General features: G+C 46.8%; 1 long non-coding RNA gene and 1 other non-coding gene across 2 annotated transcripts; both read right to left on the minus strand.

Annotated features, from left to right (window-relative positions):
* Nucleotides 1–1085: 1085 nt before the first annotated feature.
* On the minus strand, nucleotides 1086–2245 carry Gm39322. Its single transcript, XR_870684.1, has 3 exons — nucleotides 2160–2245; nucleotides 1740–1973; nucleotides 1086–1349 (listed from the first exon to the last, which is right to left on the minus strand). It is a non-coding gene; the product is annotated as a predicted gene, 39322 (long non-coding RNA).
* Nucleotides 2246–19512: 17267 nt separating this feature from the next.
* On the minus strand, nucleotides 19513–19617 carry Gm23326. Its single transcript, XR_003948440.1, has one exon. It is a non-coding gene; the product is annotated as a U6 spliceosomal RNA (small nuclear RNA).
* Between the last annotated feature and the right edge of the window lie 1857 nt (nucleotides 19618–21474).

The following is a 21474-nucleotide window of genomic DNA, read 5'->3' on the forward strand; positions in this document are numbered from 1 at the left end:
GCTTTTGTTTTGGAAAGTTAACTCTAAAATTCGGTGCATTCCCTGTCACTCTCTTGGTGCCAAAACCAGGACTTAGGGAGCATCCTGACCCTGAGGCAGGTGTGGACTGGTGTTCATTCATCTTTGTCAACTTGACAGGCTTTGGAATCACCTAGAAAGACACACCTCCATATTTAATCAAGGAGGAACAGCGGGCACTAAGTATGGGAAGCATTCTCCAATACACTGGGGTCCAAAAACGAGGGAAAAGAAAAAGGAAGGAAGGAAGGAAGGAAGGAAGGAAGGAAGGAAGGAAGGAAGGAAGGAAGGAGAGAGAGAGAGAGAGAGAGAGAGAGAGCAAGCCAGCATAGGTTCAACAGTATCTTTTCCTGATTCCTGGTCCACCCGGATGTGAGCAAGCAGTGCCCCACTTACCACCATAGACAGGAGCCATTCCCACCACCACGCCTTTTCCCATCACAATGAATTGTGCCCTCACACCATTGTGAGCCAGATTAAATATCTACTGCCCCCAAATTGCTTTGTGTCAAGTTTTGGTTACAGAAATGAGAAAAGAAGCTAATATAAACTCCTAAAGAGTTGCAAAGATACTTAATGCTGGTGATAAAAAGTTACCCAGTAGCCAGGCTTGGTGACACACGCCTTTAATCCCAGCACTCGGGAGGCAGAGGCAGGCGGATTTCTCAGTTCGAGGCCAGCCTGGTCTACAAAGTGAGTTCCAGGACAATCAGGGCTACACAGAGAAACCCTGTCTCGGAAAAAAAAAATTACCCAGAAACAACACCAGGAGGTGTTTCCCAGACTGGGACCTTCTCCTACAAGGTCACAAAGTTACCTGTGGAAATGAATACATTCAACCCCAAGAGTGGCACCTTCAGAGCTGCCAGCTGTGTTCGGTGGCAACAGCAGCCAGTTGCTAGTGAGTCGTGTTTGCAGGAGTGATGATGAGGCCCACGTGGATGGAGACGTGCGACCCTTGCTAATTCTTCACATGCTCTGTTTGCCGCCTTTTATATATCAACCGAACTACAATTATCTTTACGGCTGGCAGAGTAAATCACCAGTATGTGTCAGAGAGATTTGCTCCTGTGTTTTATTACATTATATATGAGCTCTGCAATTTTAAGAGGTCATTACTCAGCTAATCATACGAAACGTTTTCATGGACAAACAGTGATGTTGGTGGGAGCTGAAGCCAAGAGAACCCCTGGCTAGGTCCCTGCAGAGGGATTCTGGGCAGGGCCTTAGAGGATCATCTTGTCCAAACTCCTTACTTCCAAGCTTAGCGCACTGAAGACAGATTCAAGACAGGTGGGATTCTGCATTTTATGAGGGGTTTCAACAGGGAGCTGTTGGGGAAAAAAAAACCCTGGGTGATCATGTGACTCTTGCCTCCTGCAAATCCACCCAACAGAAACATGTGCTATAGATATCAAAGGAGCTGCTCCAGAATGTTCCTAGTAGCTGAGTTTTCTACAACAGAGTGAAGAACAGTCTCCTCCTGCCACTCCCCTCCCCTCCCCTCCCCCCCTCCCCCTCTCCCTCCTCTCCCCTCCCCCTCTCCCTCCTCCTCCCCCTCCCTCTCCCCCTTCCCGTCTCTCTCTCTCTCTCTCTCTCTCTCTCTCTCTCTCTCTCTCTCTCTCTCTCTCTCTCTCTCTCTTGTGTGTGTGTGTGTGTTTGCGTGCACCCACACACACTTATGTGCACATGTGTAGGAACCAGACGGTCTTCTTTTCCACCTTGTTTTGGAAGGATGCTGGAGCGCATCCGTTCATCCAGACCAGCAAGCTGCAAGGATCTTTCTGCCTCTGCCTTCCTGAGGTTGTAGGCACAGGTCACTGCACCTGCCTTTTAAAGTGAGCACTGAAGATGTGGAATCAGGTCCTGCTGCTTGCACATCAATCATTTTATCTATGAGCCTTCTTTTCAGACCTGGAACTCACTAGGATCCTCCGGCCTCAGCTTCCCGAGTGCTGGGATAACAGAAGAGGCGTAATTGTGCGATATTATATAATAGAGCTAGACGGTGGAAAGGGTGTGTCATCTGTAACTAAGGAACTACTGAGAGGTGGTAACCCTGACAATCCCGAGGTTCCCTCCCTCTTGGCCTTGCAGCTGCTGCACTGCTCATGGCTTAGGCATCAATTTCACCTACTCACACAGCTCTCAAAAAGCCCCAGGAAGTGCTCCTCCTCCAGTCCCAGGTCCAAACTGGAGATTCTCAGGATGACTCCTCCCCGACCCCTCTCCTCTGTGTCTCTGTCAACAAACAAACTTTGTTGTTGCACCTGACACTGGTGTTCGTTCTGACGCCTTCTTCTCTGACTGTGGGTTATATGGACAAAGGCAGTGTGACGAAATAAATACAGATGAGGCTCTGCAGTCAAACACCTGCTCCCCCCCACCGCCCCCTTCCGTTCTGTCACCTTAAAGAACAGATCAACAACCCGAGTCTCAATTGCACATCTGTTGTGCTGAACAGATTCTCTTCACAGCCCCAGCTTGGGAAGTGGCAAAAAGCCTTGAACCTACATTTCTTTCCAGCTTCCCTGATGTCAGCAGCCCTTCCCGAACTCCCACTTCATATCAGGCATCCTGCAAGCAGGACACATGGCCTGCAGTGATCTCTGGTGTTTTTCCTTTTGGGAGTTTGGTGCTCCGGTGTACTGATACCTCTTTAGGCAATCACTCCTTCCTCACCTGTCACTCAGGTGGTTCATCTGTAGCTGACCCTCCATCCCACCTCCCAGTTCAGGACACTCCATCATCAGAGTTAACATCTGTTCTGGGCTAGGTTTCTAATGAACTTTGGTTCTGTGGAAGTCAGCCCTGGGGCATCTATGGAATTGTTGAACATAGACTGCTGTTTATTCACTAAGGTTGCCAGGCAAATGGAGCCCTGGATCTGCCAAGGGATAGCCTTCCTAAAAAGAAACCTGGGACAAGATATCGCTAGGATGTGATTTAAAAAAAAAAAAGATTTGCTTATGTATTATGCACACAGTGTTCTGCCTGCATATATGCCTACTCACCAGAAGAGGACACCAGACCTTATTATAGATGGTTGTCAGCCACCATGTGGTGGTTGGAAATTGAACTCAGAACCTCTGGAAGAGCATTACTGCTCTTAACCTCTGAGCCATCTCTCCAGTCCAGGAAGTGATTGTTTACAGTCTCCCTTAGCAACCATGGTGAGAACACATCGGGGTTTCTAACACTTGCTAGTGAAATAATTGTGATTAACTGTCCTCAAAATGGCCAACATTGACTGGCATTCCCTGTACCCTGGACATTGAGCCAAGCACTGTAAAAGCATCTCATTTAATTCTCCCACTGCTCTGCCGAGGCAGGCACAGGTGGATAAGCATTCTCCAAAAATCTACATCAAACCAGAAGCTCACGTCCCCGTCTCGGCTTTACAGATGTAATTATGATGAGCTCATGCTGGATTAGGGTAAACTCTACCCAGTGACTGATGTCTTTATAAGAAGAAGGGAGGAGACAGAGGCAGACAAACACAGAGAAGTAATGAATCATATAAATGTGAAGGTGAAGACCAGGGTGCTGCTGCTACACCCAAGTGTACCAAGGGATGCTGGGAGCTACTCACACTGGGAAGAATTAAGGAAACATTGTACTCTGAGAGACTTTCACTGCCTTGCCAGAGCCACAGTTCTGGACCTCTGGCCTCTAATTGGTGAGAGGAAGCATACTCATTTGTAAAGGCTCTTCTCTCTTCTCTTCTCTTCTCTTCTCTTCTCTTCTCTTCTCTTCTCTTCTCTTCTCTTCCCCTCCCCTCCCCTCCCCTCCCCTCCCCTCCCCTCCTCTTCTCTTCTCTTCTCTTCTTCCTCTTCCTCTTCCTTTTCCTATTCCTCTTCTCCCTTGTCTTAGTTACTGTTCTATTTCTGTATTAAGACATCATGACCAAGTCAACTTATACAAGGAAGCATTTAGTTGGGGGCTTGCTTTTGACACAGGGTTTTATGTAGCCAAGGCTTGACCATAATTCTCGATATGGCTGATGATGAACTTGATCGAGTGATGGCAAAAAAGCCAATGAGGTTAGGCAGGAAGAGGAGGCTGAGGGTGGCACATCTTCCACCTAGGAGGGTAGCCTTCAGGCTTTTGTGACTAAATGGAAGGGATTCATTAGACTCTCATTATGCACTAAACACTTGGCCTCATATGACCACCTGAGGGCATCCATGCATGGACAATGCGTCCACAGCTGTGTCAGTGGAGCCCGAGGTGCAGAAACACATCACCTTTACCGAGGGCTCAAAAGTCTTACCCAGAGAAGTGGAGTCGAGAGACACAGAAAGCCTTAATTTTGCTGCAGGCTTTGGCCCACGAACAATACCTGCCCTCACACCTGACTCCAGCTTTGAAACAGTCACCCTACTATCATAGGCAAAAAGAGTAAGTTTAAATGACTGCTGTTATAGCTTACTTGCTATTCATTTATGGCTCTCTCCCACCCCTACCAGTCTATTGTCTCTAGATATTTTTTTATAATGTAATTATGGACAATAAAATTATCTCCTCTTAAAAAGAAAGGAGAAAAAAGAAAGGGCCGCAGATGTCACTCGGCTGTAGAATGCTTGCTTAGTGTGTGTGTGAGATTCTGGGTTCAGCCTTTGTATTGAAAAAGAATTCCTTTTGGGACAGAATTCCTTTTGTGTGACCATATCAGTCAAGATATGATGTTCATGTTGCATCGGGGAGACCGTTCACAATCTTGGTGCTATTAAATAACAATGGGATGTTTCTCTGCCCTTACCACAGCCTCGCTTGCAGACTAGCTGAGGCTTCTATGCGGGCACTGTCAGGATCATCTCCTCTGTGTTGAGTTGTCAACTTAAAGGCGTAGGTGTCATCTGGTGACTCCAGTCTCTGTGTAAGACAGCAGAGCGCATAAGCAAGGCAGGCTTCGGCTCGCGTCTAAGTGGCAAGTGAGTCCCTCAGCTACACCTGGTTCTACAAGACAGGACGATGCCTTCTCAAGGAAGCCCGTAAACACTCGTACACAAAAGCAAAAGGCTTAACTCACAGGGAAAGGGTTGAAATACTGACATTCCTATAATAGACCAAAAACTCACTTCTTTGATAGAAAGAAACTCACAAATCATCAAGAAGGCTGAGAATGCAGCGCCAGTGATGGAGAGGCTGCCTGGGATGACGGAGGCCCCTGGGTTCAGTCCTCGCATAAACCAAGTGTGGCTGTGCACACCTGCAATCTTAGCACATGGAGTTTGGAAGCAGGAGAATCAGAAGTTATGGTCATCCTTGGCTATGTGACAAATTCCAGGCTAACCTGGGCTATATGAGACTCTGACTAAAAACAAGGACCCGGGGAAATTGTTCAGTGGAAGAACACTTGCTGCACAGGACCTTGCATGAGGACCTGAGTTCAAACCCCCAGCACTCTTTACTCACCCTCGACCCTGGTGTTGGGGGGTGGGGGGAGCTGAGACAGAAAGATACCTTGGGCTTGTTGGCCACCAGCCTAGCTCCAGATTCAGCGAGAGACTATGTTGCAAGGCAGTAAGGGGGAGAGTGACAGGACAGGACTCAGTGTCTTCTGGTCTCTGTGTGCACACAACGCACATGCACACAAATTTCATGCACGCACGCACAAGCGCACATGCATGTGTGCACACACAATTAGAAACTGCAACAACAACTGTCATATAACTGAATAATAACTGCGAACAAGGAAACAATCACAGAGATGAACAGGGCTTGGAGGTTATAGCTTGGAGGAGGTAGAACACTTGCTAGGTATGCACAAACCTCCAGCTTCAATCCCCTGCACCACCCCACCTGCCATCTTGTATCTGGACCAGATAAGGTGTGTGTCGGGGGGGGGGTATGGGGGTTGGGTCCTCTAAATTCCCAGCACTTGGGAGGTAGAAGCATGAACATCGTAAGATGAAGGGTATGTTCAGTTACATAAGTCTGAGGTCAGCTTGGGCTATGTGAGACCCTGTCTGGAAAACAAACAAACAAACAAACAGCTATGAACAGACATTTACAGAAAAGGAAATGAAAGAAGCCCTTCACTCAGCCATCACAGGAATAAGGCACATTCAAATTGTTCTAAGATGCCGTTTTCAGCCGTGGACCAGGCAAGGGTAACTGCAAGCAGGCATGTCCGTACATGACAGCCAGGCTGTAAACTGGCACAACTCTAGGGGCAGGCAGTTGGCATATGTGTCAATATTTAAAGTTCAAAGCCAGGTCTGGAGATATGACACATGCTTGCAATCCTAGCACTTGAGAGTAGAGGCAGAAAGATCAGGAGTTCAAAGCCATCTTCCACTGCTCATTGAGTTCAAGGCCAAAGTGTAAGATAACTTAAAAAAATTTTTTTTTGACAAAATACCTTTTGACAAACAGAAGTGCATATTCTGAGAAAGATCTTGTAATACGCTTGGGCTCCTAGAAATGTATCTTATACGTGTGGGAAATGATATTTGCTCAAGGTTTCCCCCTTTGCATTATTATTTGTAATAACAAAAGATTAGAAACCACTTAATGTCTTTTAATTGAGGACTGTTTAAATTATTTAAATTATTTCCTTCTATCCCGGAGATTACCACACAGATATGAAAGGAATGCAACGTCTCCTTGCAATGAAGTGCGGTGATCTCTAAGATTTAATTCTAAATGAAGAAAGAAAGGAACAAGGAGGGTGAGAATTGTTTATCTCCATCTGTCTAAAAGAAGGGGCCCAGCCACTGCTGCTTAGATATGCCAAAACATCTCCAAAAATACATCTGACGTGGGAAATATTGGTTGGCATTGAGGAGAGAAAGAATTCTCCCTTTGGTACCTTTTAAATTATGAACTAGGGAGTTCGGGGTGGAGGGAGGCTGGTCAATGGGTGTGGTGCTAGCTCGGAACAAGCCTTGGCATTCTGCCACACAGTAGGGTAGCATGCTAAAGAAGAACGTACAATACATGCCCAGAGACCAGAAAAAGGACTGTGGATGCCTCACTACAAAGAAACGATAAATGGTTTAAAATGAGAGGTATGTTAATTACCCTGCCTTGATTATACAATGCGTATAAGGATGAAAACATTACACTCTACCCCATAAATGTGCACGGTTGATTCAAAATAAAATAAAAACCAAGTCAGGAGGCTGAGGCGGAGGCTCAGTGGATGCAATGCGTGCTTTGTAAGCATGAAGACCCGAGCTGGGCTCCCTGGCATCCACATGAAAGTCAGGCATGGTGGTCCACCTATCAACCCCACGCTGTGGGAGTGAAGACGGGCATTCCAGGGGTCCATTGGCTAGCCAGTCTACCCAAAACATTAAATTCCAGAATCAGTGAGAAACCCTGTCTCAAATAACAATGATAAAATGTAGAAATGATTGAGGAAGGTACCTAACCTCAACCTCTGACCTCCATATGCACAGGTGAGTCAGACCATATACACACATACATACATACATACATGCATACATACATACATACATACATGCACACACATGCCAGAATAAAATAAAAGTGATTTTTTTTAAAGATAAAAGGGACTGGGGAGATGGTTTAACAGTTACGGGCTCTCACTTCTCTTGCAGAGCCACCTATAACTCCAGTGTGAGGGTATCTGACACCCTCTTCTGGTTTCCACAGGCATTTCTGCATGCCTTCAGTGCACACTCATGAATACACACACATAGACATATATAAATCCTTAAAAACTAAAATGAGAGGGATCAGGGCATGGGATGGGTGGGGAGACCACTGGAACTGGAGGGGGGCATTTCAGGGGTGATGTGGAATCCTAGTGTGATGGAAACTCCCTGGAATCTACAAGAGTGACCCTTGTAATAATGGGGGACCCAGAGCCTGAAACAGCCATCTTCTGTACTCAGGCAAGGCTTCCAGTGGTGGGATAGACATTAAACCATCCACAAAACCTTCAACCTACAGTTTGTCCTGCCTGCAAGATCTGCTGGGGTAATGGTGGTACAAAACTCGTGAGGGTGGCCAACTTGAGGCTCACACCATGAAGGGGAGCCCGTGCCAGACTCTGCTTGCATGGTCAGGAACCAGAAGCTGGTCAGCCTAGAAACCTAGGATAGAACCAAACATGACTGGTTAAAAAAAAAAAAAGTCATCGAAATGATTTCTAATGATATTCTGCTATACCAGAGCCTAGCATATTGTCATCAGAGAGGCTTCATCCAGCAATTGCTAGGAACATGTGAAGAGACCTCATGGAAGAAAGGGAGGAAGGATTGTAGGAGCCAGAGGGGTGGAGAACACTATAAGAACACAGCCCACAGAATCCACGAAGCGGAATCTTGGGAGCTCACAGCGACTGACGTGACTATCAGAGAGCTTGTCTGGGTCTGAGTTAAGTCTCTGCACCTGTGCTATGGTTTTGTAGCTTGGTGATCTGGTGGGACTCCTAACAGTGGGAGGGGGGCTGTCTCTCACTCTGTTGCCTGCTTTTGGAATCCTTTTCCTTCCACTGGGTTGCCTCGCCCATCCTTAATGTGAGGGTCTGCGCCTGGTCTTATTGTAACTTGTTATGCCCTGTCAGTTGATATCCCTGGGAGGCCTGCTCTTTTCTGAAGGGAAACAGAGGAGGAGGGGATCTGGGTAAGGGGGAGGGGGGGACTTGAGGAGCAGAGAGAGGGGATGTGATATATGAGAGAATAAATTTTATTTATTATTTTATTTTATTTTTGGTTTTTTTTCGAGACAGGGTTTCTCTGTGTAGCCCTGGCTGTCCTGGAACTCACTTTGTAGACCAGGCTGGCCTCGAACTCAGAAATCCGCCTGCCTCTGCCTCCCGAGTGCTGGGATTAAAGGCATGTGCCACCACGCCCGGCTTTTTTAAAGTCTTTATTTATTTATTTATTTTATTTTTGTTTGAGAATACATTTTTAAAATAGATTAAAAAAATAAAATTAAGCCAATTTGTGTGTGTGTGTGTGTGTGTGCACATGAGACACACACACACATACACAGAGAGAGAGAGAGAGAAAGAGAGAGAGAGAGAGAGAGAGAGAGAGAGAGAGAGAGAGAGAGCAAATCTGTGGTGGCTAATCATGGCTGCCAACATGACTACATCTGCAGTCAACTAAAACCCACACAGCTGGGCACACTGGTGAGGGATTTTCTTGATTGGATCATTTGAGGTGGGAAGACCCACCCTAAATCTGGGCCACAGCTGGTGGCTGTCAGTTAATAGAAAAGGACATGGAGGAAGGAAGCTTTTTGGGTTTCGTCTGCTCGCCCTTACCCACACTGCCACAGTCCGCTAGCCTGTTGCTGAGGTGTTCTTCCGCTGGTGTTAGAAGCTCCCTCTCCAGGATTCCAGAGTAGACTGACCAGCAGCTCTCTAGGAACGCTCGCTCGTCTGGCTGTTGTGTTGTGTTGTTTTGTTTTGTTTTGTTTTGTGTTTGAGACAAGGTCTCACTATGTAGCTATAGCTGGCCTGGGATCCTCTATGTAGACAAGGCTGTCCTTGAACCACAGAGCTTCACCTACCTCTGAGTTTCAGGTGCTGGAATTAAAAGAATGGACCACAATGCTTGGCAAAGCTGTTGTGTCTTAAAAAATAAAGAGCAAATGAATGACCCAGATATATATTCCAATTCTGGGTCTTGTTTACCTGACTATTCAACCATCTACCCACATATTTAAATACTCATATATAAATGCAAGCGCGCGCGTACACACACACACACACACACACACACATGTGTATGTGTAGTGTATCTCTCTCTCTCTCTCTCTCTCTCTCTGTGTGTGTGTGTGTGTGTGTGTGTGTGTAATGCCCAGAGATTCTACAATCCTAGTATCCCCGGATTCAGCTCCTAATCTCAGCCTGTAAACTGCATTGAAATAGTCCTTGAGTTTATTTATAAGTCTGTAGAGAAATTCAATAGGGCAGCTGTCAGGGCCTAGGGTCTTCCAAATGCAACCCTCAGCTTCAGGAGGCGCATTTGGGGAAGAGAGCACCAGGGGTGTCAGTAGTGGGAGGGGATGAGAACCGTGAGACAAGGGAGGGGAAAGTCCATTTCCTGACTGGGGGGAGCTCCACGGAAGGCCTCTAAAGCTCTGTGCTGCCAAGGAATCACGGAGGAGTCATGCCAAGCACACACGGTACACAACTGGTGTATTCAATGAGCCTGAAGTAATTAAGGTGTGTGTGTGTGTGTGTGTGTGTGTGTGTTTGCTGAGGCCAGAATGGGGGATGCAAGATCCCCTGGAGTTGGAGTTACAAGTGGTTGTTACCATGGGTGCTGGGAACCCAGCTTAGGTCATCTGGAAGAGCAGGAAGTACTTCCTAAACAGCAACTCCTCTCTCCAGCCTCTTCTGATTTTGCTTCTAACCCAGAAGGAAGTTCACCTCCCCAGCCAGTCCTTCCTGGGTGTGTCCGGGGATCCCCAGGAATCTCTAGCAAATCACATGAGTTCTACAGCTGACTCTGGCCTCTTCCGGCACCATGCTCACACCATGATACGCTGCCTCAAAGCAATGGGCCAAACCAGACCAAAGCTCCCAAAACTGTGAACCCAAATCAGCCTGTTCTCTCCTTAGTTGATTTATCTCAGGCATATGTTACCACAGCAGAAGGCTAACACAGGCTCACTTGAACACACCAGATGTGGACTTATTTATTTTTTTTCTTCTTTAAATAGGAATCTTTCCGAGCCAAGCTTGGCACTCCGGGAATTATCAGGCTGCAGGCTGCTGTTTTGGGTCAACATCGAGGAGTGACTGGGAAGCAAGGCATCTGATTACTGTCAGATGACTGACAGCTACCTCCACAGGGAGTATGAGAGGTACTTGGGCCATGGCAGCATTGCCAGTGTGAACTTGCAGAAGTAGATTTTTGGGGGGAAGAGTGGGGGGGGGAGCAAAATGAAGAGGATGATGTAGCTAGAGTGGTCCTCATGTTATGCCCTGGACTGAAGCCTCCCCTCAGCCAGTTCCTCCCGGGTGAAACCAGGGTCCGTGCTGTTCTCCAGCCAATTACAGGAGGTCAGCAGCTGGCTCCAGCGCCCTTGCTAGGCTGGCTAGGGCAGACAAGGAATGGAGGACGGGGTCCCAGGCCACTCTGTTTTTTTTTTTTTTTTTTCCTTTTTTTTTTTGGCAGAGTCTCTTATATCCCAAGATGGTCTCACATTTGCTATGTTGGCTAAGATGACCTTAAATTCCTGGTCCTCCTGCATCTACATCCCAAGCAGTGGGATTGCAGGTGGACACCACCACGCCCAGCTATGTAATACTGGAAATGGAACCCAGAGCTTCATGGATGCTACACAAACATTCTAGCAACTGAGCCACATGACTCAGCCTTTTAACCTTTTCTTTTCCTTCATTTCTTGACACAGGGCTGGCTTTGGACTCACTGTGTATCTAAGGATACCCTCGAACTGGCCGGACAAGACTCATCTACATGCATGTAACCATGTTTCCCTTGTTGGTTCAGGTGCTGATGGGCACGCAGGTGATTCCATGTTTTAGCTACTGTGAGCAATATCACAGTAAACATAACTGCTCGGAGATCCCTTTAGCATGCTGGGTTCATTTCTCCTTCCCTTCAGATATATAACCTGAAGTGGAGGGCTGGATCAGATGACAGCTCTATTTTTAGTATTTTGGGACATGTGGCTTTTGCTTCATTAGTTTTACCGACACTGTCTTTGATGCTACAGTTAGCTCCTAGAGAGGCCCCAAAAGGTCTCAACCCCTAATATGTGTGAAGACCAGAACAGTGTGAGTATGGTGTGTGGGGGAGGGGAGCTCCTCCCTGGGCTTCAGAGCGGGTGTGGCCCTGTGGGCGCTTGGATTGCAGACCCTGTGATCAGGATAGAACTTGTTTCTAGCCCCCGGTGCAAGGTTTGGTTTGGTTTTTGTTTTTAATTGCGCCAGCCCTGGGCAACTGTTGGTAGCTGTTTATGAAGACGTTCCCACAGAGCAAGTTCCACCAGGAGCATGGCGAGACCAAGAAGAAGGCATGCAGGTGTGGTCCCTGTTCTCAGGCCAGGCTCACTGGTCCCAGTGTTCTGGTGAGCTCAGATACAGAACTATCTCAAAGACGCCGAGAAGAGGGAAGGCTAGGTACTGTCACCCATAAGTAACATACAACAAAGATACCAACTTTACTTTTTGTTTTCTCCTTAGACAAGAAAGCAAGTTCAAAGAAAAGCTGTGGTTGTTGGGGTGGTGCCCCCCCCCCCGACACCCCAATACGGCTCTTCGATTTTGGAGTGCTCACCTTCACCTGGTTGGACGAAGGGTTCTAAGAAGGAAAAACCAAATGTGGTAGGAGGTAGTATCAGGCCAGACTGAGGGAAGTACTGAGCCTCCCAGAATGCACTTCAACTAGAGGCTCACGGGATGCCCTGAAGAGCAGGAGGCAACATGGGAACTTGTCTCATTTCAGGCCTGGAACCTGGGCGCCCCAGACCCTTCAGCTTCTGGATCCTGCCTTCCTGGTTGACCGGAGGCTGTCTGAAGCCCCTCCCCAGCACAGGGCTCCCTAGCTTTCTGTGGGAAGGATATGCCTTTACTGGCTCTGAGCCCCCATGCTGCAGACAACCTCACAGGATGGAAGGCTCCTCTGACGCGGTGCAGGGCTCCAGAGGTAATCAGTGCTGACTTTGAGAAAGTGGGAGCTGTCGGGTGTTTTACTGGTGTTAATGTGACACAGGCAGAATTAACAGCTCCCCATGTGACCGTGCAATATAGCATGTATAGGAGGAACCCCCTTTCCCTCCATCCAGTATAGGGTTTGATTAAATCAGTGAGGGAGACAGAATTGAATTAGCAGCCTCTTGTCCCTTGTGCCTCGAGGTTTTCTGCGAGAGAGCCAAGGGAGACACCCTGCCCTCTCAAGCCTGCCTCCTGGACTCTGGGAACTGGGAATCCCATTTGCAAATGCTCTGACCACTTCCCTGCCCCATGCAAGCTGAGTTCCAGGGGCTTCTTTAGAGAGAAAGGGTCTCCAGAGTCCTAGTCAGCTCATCCATAAAGCAAGAGCTTGGTGCCAGCGAGAGACAGACGGGGAGGCGGGGAGCAGCAGAGCCCTGTGAGCCAGCCAGCCCCACTCAGGGCTTGGGCTTCTCAGTTCCGGGCCTGTTGTACATTGTTTTGTTTGCTTCCCACCAGCCTTCAGCCCCTCCCCTCTTGTTGACCATGCTACCTCAGGCCCTTGTTTACATTCATTTGGTGCTGTCCCCACCTTTGGTTGTATCTTCCTGCTCCATCCTGGGCTCACCAAGTACATGAGCTTTTCCACGGTCCACGTGACTACACCTCTCCTCCGACGATCTCCTGGTTCACTTAGTCCTCCCTGGATATTCATGGAAAGCCCATGCCTAGCCTCTTTTGGAGTCCAAATTCCCGTCTGCACAGCCAAATCACGAGCATGTGCTTGCACGCAATCAAGCTGAGGGGTCTGTAACACATAATCACAACTCGAATATCTAGTTGCCAAACACTGATTCCCCCCCCCCCAGGGTTCTAGAACCCAGTCATGATAGTGCTTAGCCCAATCTGCATCACTTTGCCTCCAATGGTACCGAGAATGAGAAAGTCTTTAGAGGTGTGTGTGTGTGTGTGTGTGTGTGTGTGTGTGTGTGTGTGTGTGTGTGTGAAAAATGCATGTGGTATGTGCATGTGAGTGTTTGGCTGCATGTGGAAGCCAGGCAGGATGTTGGGTATCTTCCTCCATCTCTTTCCACCTTATTATTTTGGGGCAGAGCTAGGCTGACTGACCAGCAAGCTCTCAGGATCCTCCTGTGTCTGGTCCCCATCTTCCTTCAATGCTAGGATTCAGCCGCTCACAGCCATACTTTCTGTGCAAGTACTGGGGATTTGAACCCAGGTTCTCTTGCTTCCAGAGTGAGTGTCCTTACCCCCTTGGGCCAGCTTCCTAACCCCTACAGACAGTTTTACTTAATGCCTGTATCAACCCTGCAGAAGGCAACTGCAACAGTCCCATTTGACAGATATGAGGCAACAGGAAGCAGTTGGCCAACATGGGTTGCCCAGTTCCATCTGAGTTCACAGTTCAGTCTGTCTGGAGCAAACTGGGCCCACACACGGCCTCATCAATTACTGACCTATCATCCTATTAAGTGTTCCAGAGCTATATTTGGTGACACCATGACCCACAACCAAAACACTCTAGGGAACTTTTCAAAGTCCCTTATTTTTATTCCTTTTCTGCTTTCTAGCAGGAAAACCCAGGCGCTGGTATCAGGAGGCCCGTGTGCCCATCACCCACCCTCAGAACACCAACAACATTTTGCCAGTCTTGTTGCTTCTGTTCCCTCCCACGCGATTCTTCTCTCCTGAAGATTTTAAAGCAAATCTCCGCCATCCTTTCACTCCACCTGTAAATACTTCACGGTGCATCTCTGACAGATGAGGGCTTGTCTTCCTTGAACCTAATTACAATACCATTACCACCCAACAAAATGAGCACTGGGCTCCCAAGGTTATGAAATTCGCAGAGCATCTTTAGATTCCCTCAGTAGAGTCAGCGGAGGCTTTTGACAGTTGGCTCGTTTAGCTCAAGATCCAAACAGGCTTGTCTGTTGCACTTGGGTGGCATCTCCCGAGTCTCCCACCCCACTTCTTCCTGCCCCCACCACCTGCTACAAGCTCTGGGGGGATGGGTGTCCCTTGGGATGTACCACATTCCAACTTACAATATTACTTGTTTTTATTAATGTTGTGGGTTTATGCGTATGTGGGTGGGTTTTTACCGGCACACAGACATTGATAGGTATGTACATCCTCATGTGTGTGTGTGTGTATTTGTATATTCATGTGTATATACATATGTGTGTATGTGTGTGTGTGCATGTATGTATGTGTATATGTATGTAAGTGCATATGTATGTATGTGTGTATATAAGTGTGTGTACATGTGTATGTATGTGTATGTGTGTGTATGTGTGTTTATGTGTATGTATGTGTGTATGTGTGAGTTCATGTGTATATGTATGTTTATGTATGTGTGTATATGTATGTGTATGTGTGTGTACATGAGTGTATGTATATGTATGTGTGAGTATGTGTGTGTAGGTTGCCTTCAGATGTCTTTCTCAGTCACTCTCTACCTTATTTTTTTAATATTTTATTTTTTGTGTTTTGTTATTTTGATTCAAGGTCTCTCTGTGTAGCCTCCACTGTTCTGAAACTTGCTACATAGACAAGCCTGGCCTCTAACTCAGAGATCCACCTAACTCTGCCTCCCAAGTGCTGGGATTAATGGTGTGCACTACTACCCCACTTTCTCTTTAAATTACATGTGTATGTGTGTGAGGATGTGCATACGAGTGCAGGTGTCTGTGGAGGCAAGGAGAGGGCATTGGTCCTCAGAAGTTTGAACTACAGGCACCCGTGTACACTGGCAATAGCACATCTGGTATGCATTCTGGGAAGGGAACTCAGGCTCTCTACAAGAGCAGAAAGTGAGCTCGGATGGTGGGGGAATGCAGCTTTAATCCCAGTGCTCTGGAGACAACCGCAGGCAGATCTCTGTAAGTTCGGGAGCAGCCTGGTCTACATAGTGAGTTCTAAGACAGCTACACAGAGAGACCTTGTCTTGAAGAACCAAAAAAAGGGGGGGGGGGAGCAGAAAGTATTCTTGTCCACTGAGATATCTTTCCAATCCTTCACCTCACCTTATTTTATTGTTTGTTTGTGAGACAGGGTCTCTCACGGTACCTAGAACTTGCTAATTCAGCTAGACTGGCTGCCCAGGGAACTACAGAGATCCACTGGCTTCCACTTCCCCAGTGCTAGGATTACAGGTCCACGCCGCCATGTCCAGCTCTCACATGGATGCTAGGGATCTGAACTCCAGTCCCCATGCTTGCATGGCAAATATTTGACTAGCTGAGTCACATCCCCCAGCCCCTCACAGTGTTACTCAGTACTGGCTAGAACAGGTATTTCCACAAGTGTAAAGTGGATCACTTCATTTCTCTGCTTAAAATCTTTCATTGCCTTTCCATTGCCCTTAAAATCCATACATTTACCCTGTTTCCTGCATGAGCTGTCACCCGATTCCCCTCTCTTATAATTTTGGTTGTGAGCCTAGCCTTTAGTGGCTGAGCTGCCTCTCAAAGCCAGCCCTGGTTTCCCTCTCAAATCCCCCACCTCTCCTCCCTCTCCCTCTCCCTCTCCCTCTCCCTCTCCCTCTCCCTCTCCCTCTCCCTCTCCCTCTCCCTCTCCCTCTCCCTCTCCCTCTCCCTCTCCTGCTCGCTCATTCTCCCTCCCCTCCCCCTCCCTTCCCCTCCCCTCCCCCTCTCCCATTTCCTTCTCCCCCCCCACATACTCTGTTCCTTTACTATCCTGACAGACAAGCAGAAAAATATTCTATTGAAACAAAGTACCCCAAGAAATTGGCATTTACCCTAGTTATTTTATGATGAGAGACAATACAGGAAGAAGCCCCATGCCAGCCAGAGAGGGAGCCTGTCTCGCATTTTAAAAAACAAAACAAAAAACAACAACAGCAACAACAACAAAAAACCTGTCAGACCACCTTGTAGGAGATAAGACAGTGCTGTGTCAATGATGGGCAGGATTATAACCTAAGCTTCATGCCAGAACCCCAAAATAGACTCAGGGGAATTGCTGGCTCTCTCTGTCCTTTCTTCTTCCCGATGCGAGCATGTGGAATAAGTTCCTTTTTCTGCCTTCACTGTTATTTGTTTGCTAGTTGGCCTCTTAAGGGTGTATGAGGGGCTGCAAGGGTGGTTTCATGGATAAGGGTACTTGCTGTGCCATCATGACCAGGGTTTCTTCAGGAAGAAACTCTGTCTCAAAGGAATAAGCAGAGAGGAACAGAGGATGCCTGACCCCTCTTCTGGCCTCTGCATGTCCAGGCTCACTCATGCATGTCCACATTCAGTCACGCACATACACACAAGTAAATGAACACATGCTTTTTAAAGAGTAGATGGGCAAGCCTGGGTTATTGGCCGTTAGGACCAGGTTCTTGTCTGAGAACAATTCTGCAGTCTGAGAACAATCCCTCCTTTTTTGTGTGTTGAAGCATCCAGCACTTTCTACCCCAAAGCCCCTGCTGACAGACATGAATCCTATGTCCATTCCCACTCTCCTTGGCTTCCAGGCAGCTCTGCCTCATCCAGAGATCTTAGATTGGTGTCCCCTCCCTAGAGATACCCACTGGGCCAGGCTATCTAAGGAGATCTCCCTCAGTGAGCCACAGTCTTTCCAGTATCCATGGGCTGTCAAAATGAATGGTTACTTTCTTCTGTCTGTTTCCCTGGAGTTAAGGCTCTCTCTCTCTCTCTCTCTCTCTCTCTCTCTCTCTCTCTCTCTCTCTCTCTCTCTCTCTCTCTCCCTCTTGCTCTCCCTCTCCCTCCCCCTCTTCCTCCCCCACTCTCCCTCTCTCCCTCCCTCCCTCCCTTTTCCTCCCCGCCACACCCCCATCCAGATAGCAGGCTTTGGGGGGAACAAGACTGGCTGGTGTTTCTGTAGCCTAAAATAGTCAAGTACTTCTTGACTAATAAATAGAACAAACAGGAGACAGAGAGGGAGAGAGATGTTTCTTCCAATGAGCTTGCAGTATAGACTAGAGGAAGGAAAACAGATCACAAGACCTTTCCATCTGTCAATTAATCAATATCAGTTAATCACCGACTGGTGACCTCCACATGCGCTGCCTGGAGCGGGGTGTCTTGGCTGTTAAGGCTGTAGTTAAAGGATTAATTGATGCATGATTGCTCTGTGATCCAGAGCCCAGCTGGGGACCTGGGGTGGAGAAAGACTCCTAGAAGCTCTTCTGGAACTCCTAGAGGAAGTCCTGAACTGCGCCTCGCTTAGCAGATATCCCTCACCTCTTCCCAGGGCCCTAGGGTTCCAGGGAACTGGACCTTTGTGGGAGATAAGGAAGTCGAAGTTGCCATTCTGTCCTGTGTCCAGATCCTACAGTAGTGAGATGACAGAACTGGGCCCACAGCCCAAAGATGAGAGTCCTTCCCATTCTGCTGAGGAACAGACACAGGACGGAGGAAGATGGAAGGTACCACTGAGCACCACTGGAGCAAAGCCCAAGAGGAAGCAGAGTCCCAGGAGTGAAGGAACTGAGACCCTCTGCAGCCCCGGGTGGAAGAGTCGCCACTGGATGTGATACATCAAATGTGGGCCAGGGGGGTCCAGCCCAGGCCCAAAGAAAGACCAAAGCTCCCGGTCCCAGGCTCCATTCCGCAGCCCCAGGGGGCCTCCCTTTGGTGTGAGCATCCAGAATCAAGACTGTTTCTCAGGCTCCCCTGCTTCATTACTTTAGTTATTTTTAATCTAGACAAAAGACTTTGCTTAGTCCTTTCTGGTTTCATACAAACGGACTTTCATCTTTTCACTAGAACTGTCTGTTTTTACAGGTTTGAGCGCTACTGTTTTATTAAGTAATCCTTTGGCTTTTAAGAAAATTTGGGGCCTTATTCTTATTTATTTCACTTTCTTTTCTTTTTTTTCTTTCTTTCTTTTTTTTTTTCTTTTTTTTTTCTTTTTTTTTTTTTTTGTCTTTTGCTTTTAAATGCTGAGGGAGGCCAGTGGGGTCTCCAAGACTTCTGAGGCTCATCCTAGAGGCCTGGAAAACAAGGGCAATAAACTCAGGGCCAGACAGTCCTCCAACAAAGACTGAAACTCTCATTAAAAATTACTCATTTCAGCCATATGGAGACTCGGGGCAAATGGTTCTCCCAGAGAAGATAAGATCAGCCCTCACAGCTCAGAGGATGTACCAGAACAGGGACTTTAAACTTATTTGTAGGCGGGTAAGTGACATTTTGTTGAAACTGCTTTGACAGGTGGATTACCTGATATGGCCCCTGTGTTCTAAAAGCAGCCATTACACCCTCTGCTGGCTCTCTCTACCCAGCCACAAGAGAGGCAGGATTTTCACCGCACCCCAAGCCCAAGTTAGAAGCAGGAGTCCACAGTAAAAATTCATTCTAGAAGCCGGGCGTGGTGGTGTACGCCTTTAATCCCAGCACTCGGGAGGCAGAGGCAGGCGGATTTCTGAGTTTGAGGCCAGCCTGGTCTACAAAGAGAGCTCCAGGACAGCCAGGGCTATACAGAGAAACCCTGTCTCGAAAAAACAAAAAAAAAAAAAAAAAAAAAAAAAAACAAAAAAAACAAAAAACCAAAAAAACAAAAAATTCATTCTAGAAAACCAGCAACCAGCCTGTGCCATTTTGGCATAGCTACATTTAATGTGGCCTGTGTTACCCCGGAGGACGGGACTATTCTTCCGTCCTGTCTCTTGGAGTTTGGCTATTTAGACACATGGGTAATGGTTAGAAACTTGGTGTCCCCCGCATCTTTGAAATGTATGTAAATGGTTTCTGTTCCACTCCATCTCTGACATTTCCTGCCTCTGGGTTGCTTGAGAGAGCTTCCCCATTGCTGGAGGAAGATGTAGTCATTGCTCACTGCTTTTGTTTACAGGCCGGTATTCCATCACACAGGAGAGCTGTGTTTTGTTTAAAAATACAGGACATATTATAGATCTGTATGTCATCCACGCACAGGGACCGGGCTAATCTTCTCTGGAGCAGTCCAGTTTTTTGTCACATGGGCTGCAGAAGCCAGGACTTGTTTTCTGTTCTCAGGGCCAGGTCTCAAGAAGTTCATGTCAGCCTCAAACTCTATCTGTGACTGATAACAGCTTTGGACTTCTGATTCTCCTGCCTCCACCTTCTAAGTGTTGGGATTGTGCTCAAGTGCCACCCTCTAAGGGTTGGTGTCAAACCCTGGGGCTTGTTGCATGCTAGACAAGTGTTCTGCCACTTTTACCTTCCCATTCCTGGAGATTTGAGCCAAAGCTGGCTTGAATCCTTATTACCACTTAAGAGGACGTCACTTTTCTAATTTTTGACAAGCCAAGGGCTTAAGACTCCACCTTCCTGTTTTAATTGTGTTAAAGAGATTGAGCAATAATGATATAACTATCATTTGTTCACATGTCTACTTCTGTGAATGGCTTATTTAAATCTCTCTTTCCCCCATTGTTGTGTGTGTGTGTGTGAATTTTTGATTGACAGGTCTTAAAAATAAATGCTGGATATTAATCTTTGTCAGTCTTAAAGTTTGAAAAGCCATCCCCCCCTCCACTCCATCTACCACCCCTTGTTAACTGTGGGCACAGTGGGGTGTTTGTTTGTTTGTTCTTTTTTTAAAGATTTATTTATTATCATATCTAAGTATACTGTAGCTGTCTTCAGATGCACCAGAAGAGGGTGTCAGATCTCATTATGGATGGTTGTGAGCCACCATATGGTTGCTGGGATTTGAACTCAGGATCTTCAGAAGAGCAGTCAGTGCTCTTAACCACTGAGGCATCTCACCAGCCCTGTTTGTTTGTTTGTTTGTTTGTTTGTTTGTTTTTGAGACTCACTATATAACTCTAGCTGTCCTGAAAGTCACTATGTAGGCCAGGTTGACCTTGAACTCACAGAAATTTACCTGCCTCTCTGCCTCTGAAGTGTTGGGATTAAAGGCTGTACCACTATGCCCCACCCACCCACCCACCCACACATACACACTAGTTGGTTTTTGTTTGGTTGGTTTTGGTTTGGGGTTTATGGTTTATGTCCTTTAACAGCAATCTATAATGTTGGAGGATTAAATCCATTTATTTTATGTCTTACATTTCATGTATTTTTTTTCAAATCTTTTCAAACTCTGAGGTTCAGAGTTCTTTTCAATTCATTTCCCTATATTTGTATTTATAATTTTGCTTTTCACATTTAAGTCTTTATTCATTTGGAGTTTTTTGTTGTTGTTTGTTTTTTTTAAATAGGGTATGAACCCAATTTAACTTCTTTCCAAAGAAGTGGGCCGTTTTCTTTGAGACTCTTCCCTGTGGAACTCAACCCTTCCCGCTACTTTGAATGCATCCCCTGTTGTCTGCAAAGTTCCCTCCTGGTCTTGTTTATTCAGCCTTGTTTCTGTTTATTAGATGTGTTTATCTATGTGTGTCTACATCTGTTTCTGGTCTCCTACTCTGTTTCTCCAGCCTGTCTGTCTAGTCCTTTGACAATAATGCACTGCGTTTATTATTTTGACTTTGTAACCATCTTGAAGATGCACAGCGCAAGGGCTGTTTCTTTGTTCTGTTGAAATTGGATTAGCTGTTTGCAGCTCTCCACTCTCCTATGTAGAGTTTATAATCAATTTAATTCCCTAAAATTCCTGCTGGAGTTTAATTGAATGTAGAAATTAATTTCAGGTTAATAGGTATCTTTACAAGATGAAATCATCTCAAAGATAGATACAGTGTTTCTTTTTACTTGGGGGCCTCTGGTTAATGACCTTTCCTAGATTTTGTTTTCCTTTGCTGACTTGGGCCTTTTTTGTTAGCTAATAATCCCTTGGACCTTTGAGGTTTTCATTGTTACTATGAGAAGTTGGCTTTCCCTGGTTTTTGGAACCCTAGTAAGGCTTAG

This window comes from Mus musculus, chromosome 9, assembly GCF_000001635.26.
Source record: "Mus musculus strain C57BL/6J chromosome 9, GRCm38.p6 C57BL/6J".
Taxonomy (NCBI): domain Eukaryota; kingdom Metazoa; phylum Chordata; class Mammalia; order Rodentia; family Muridae; genus Mus; species Mus musculus.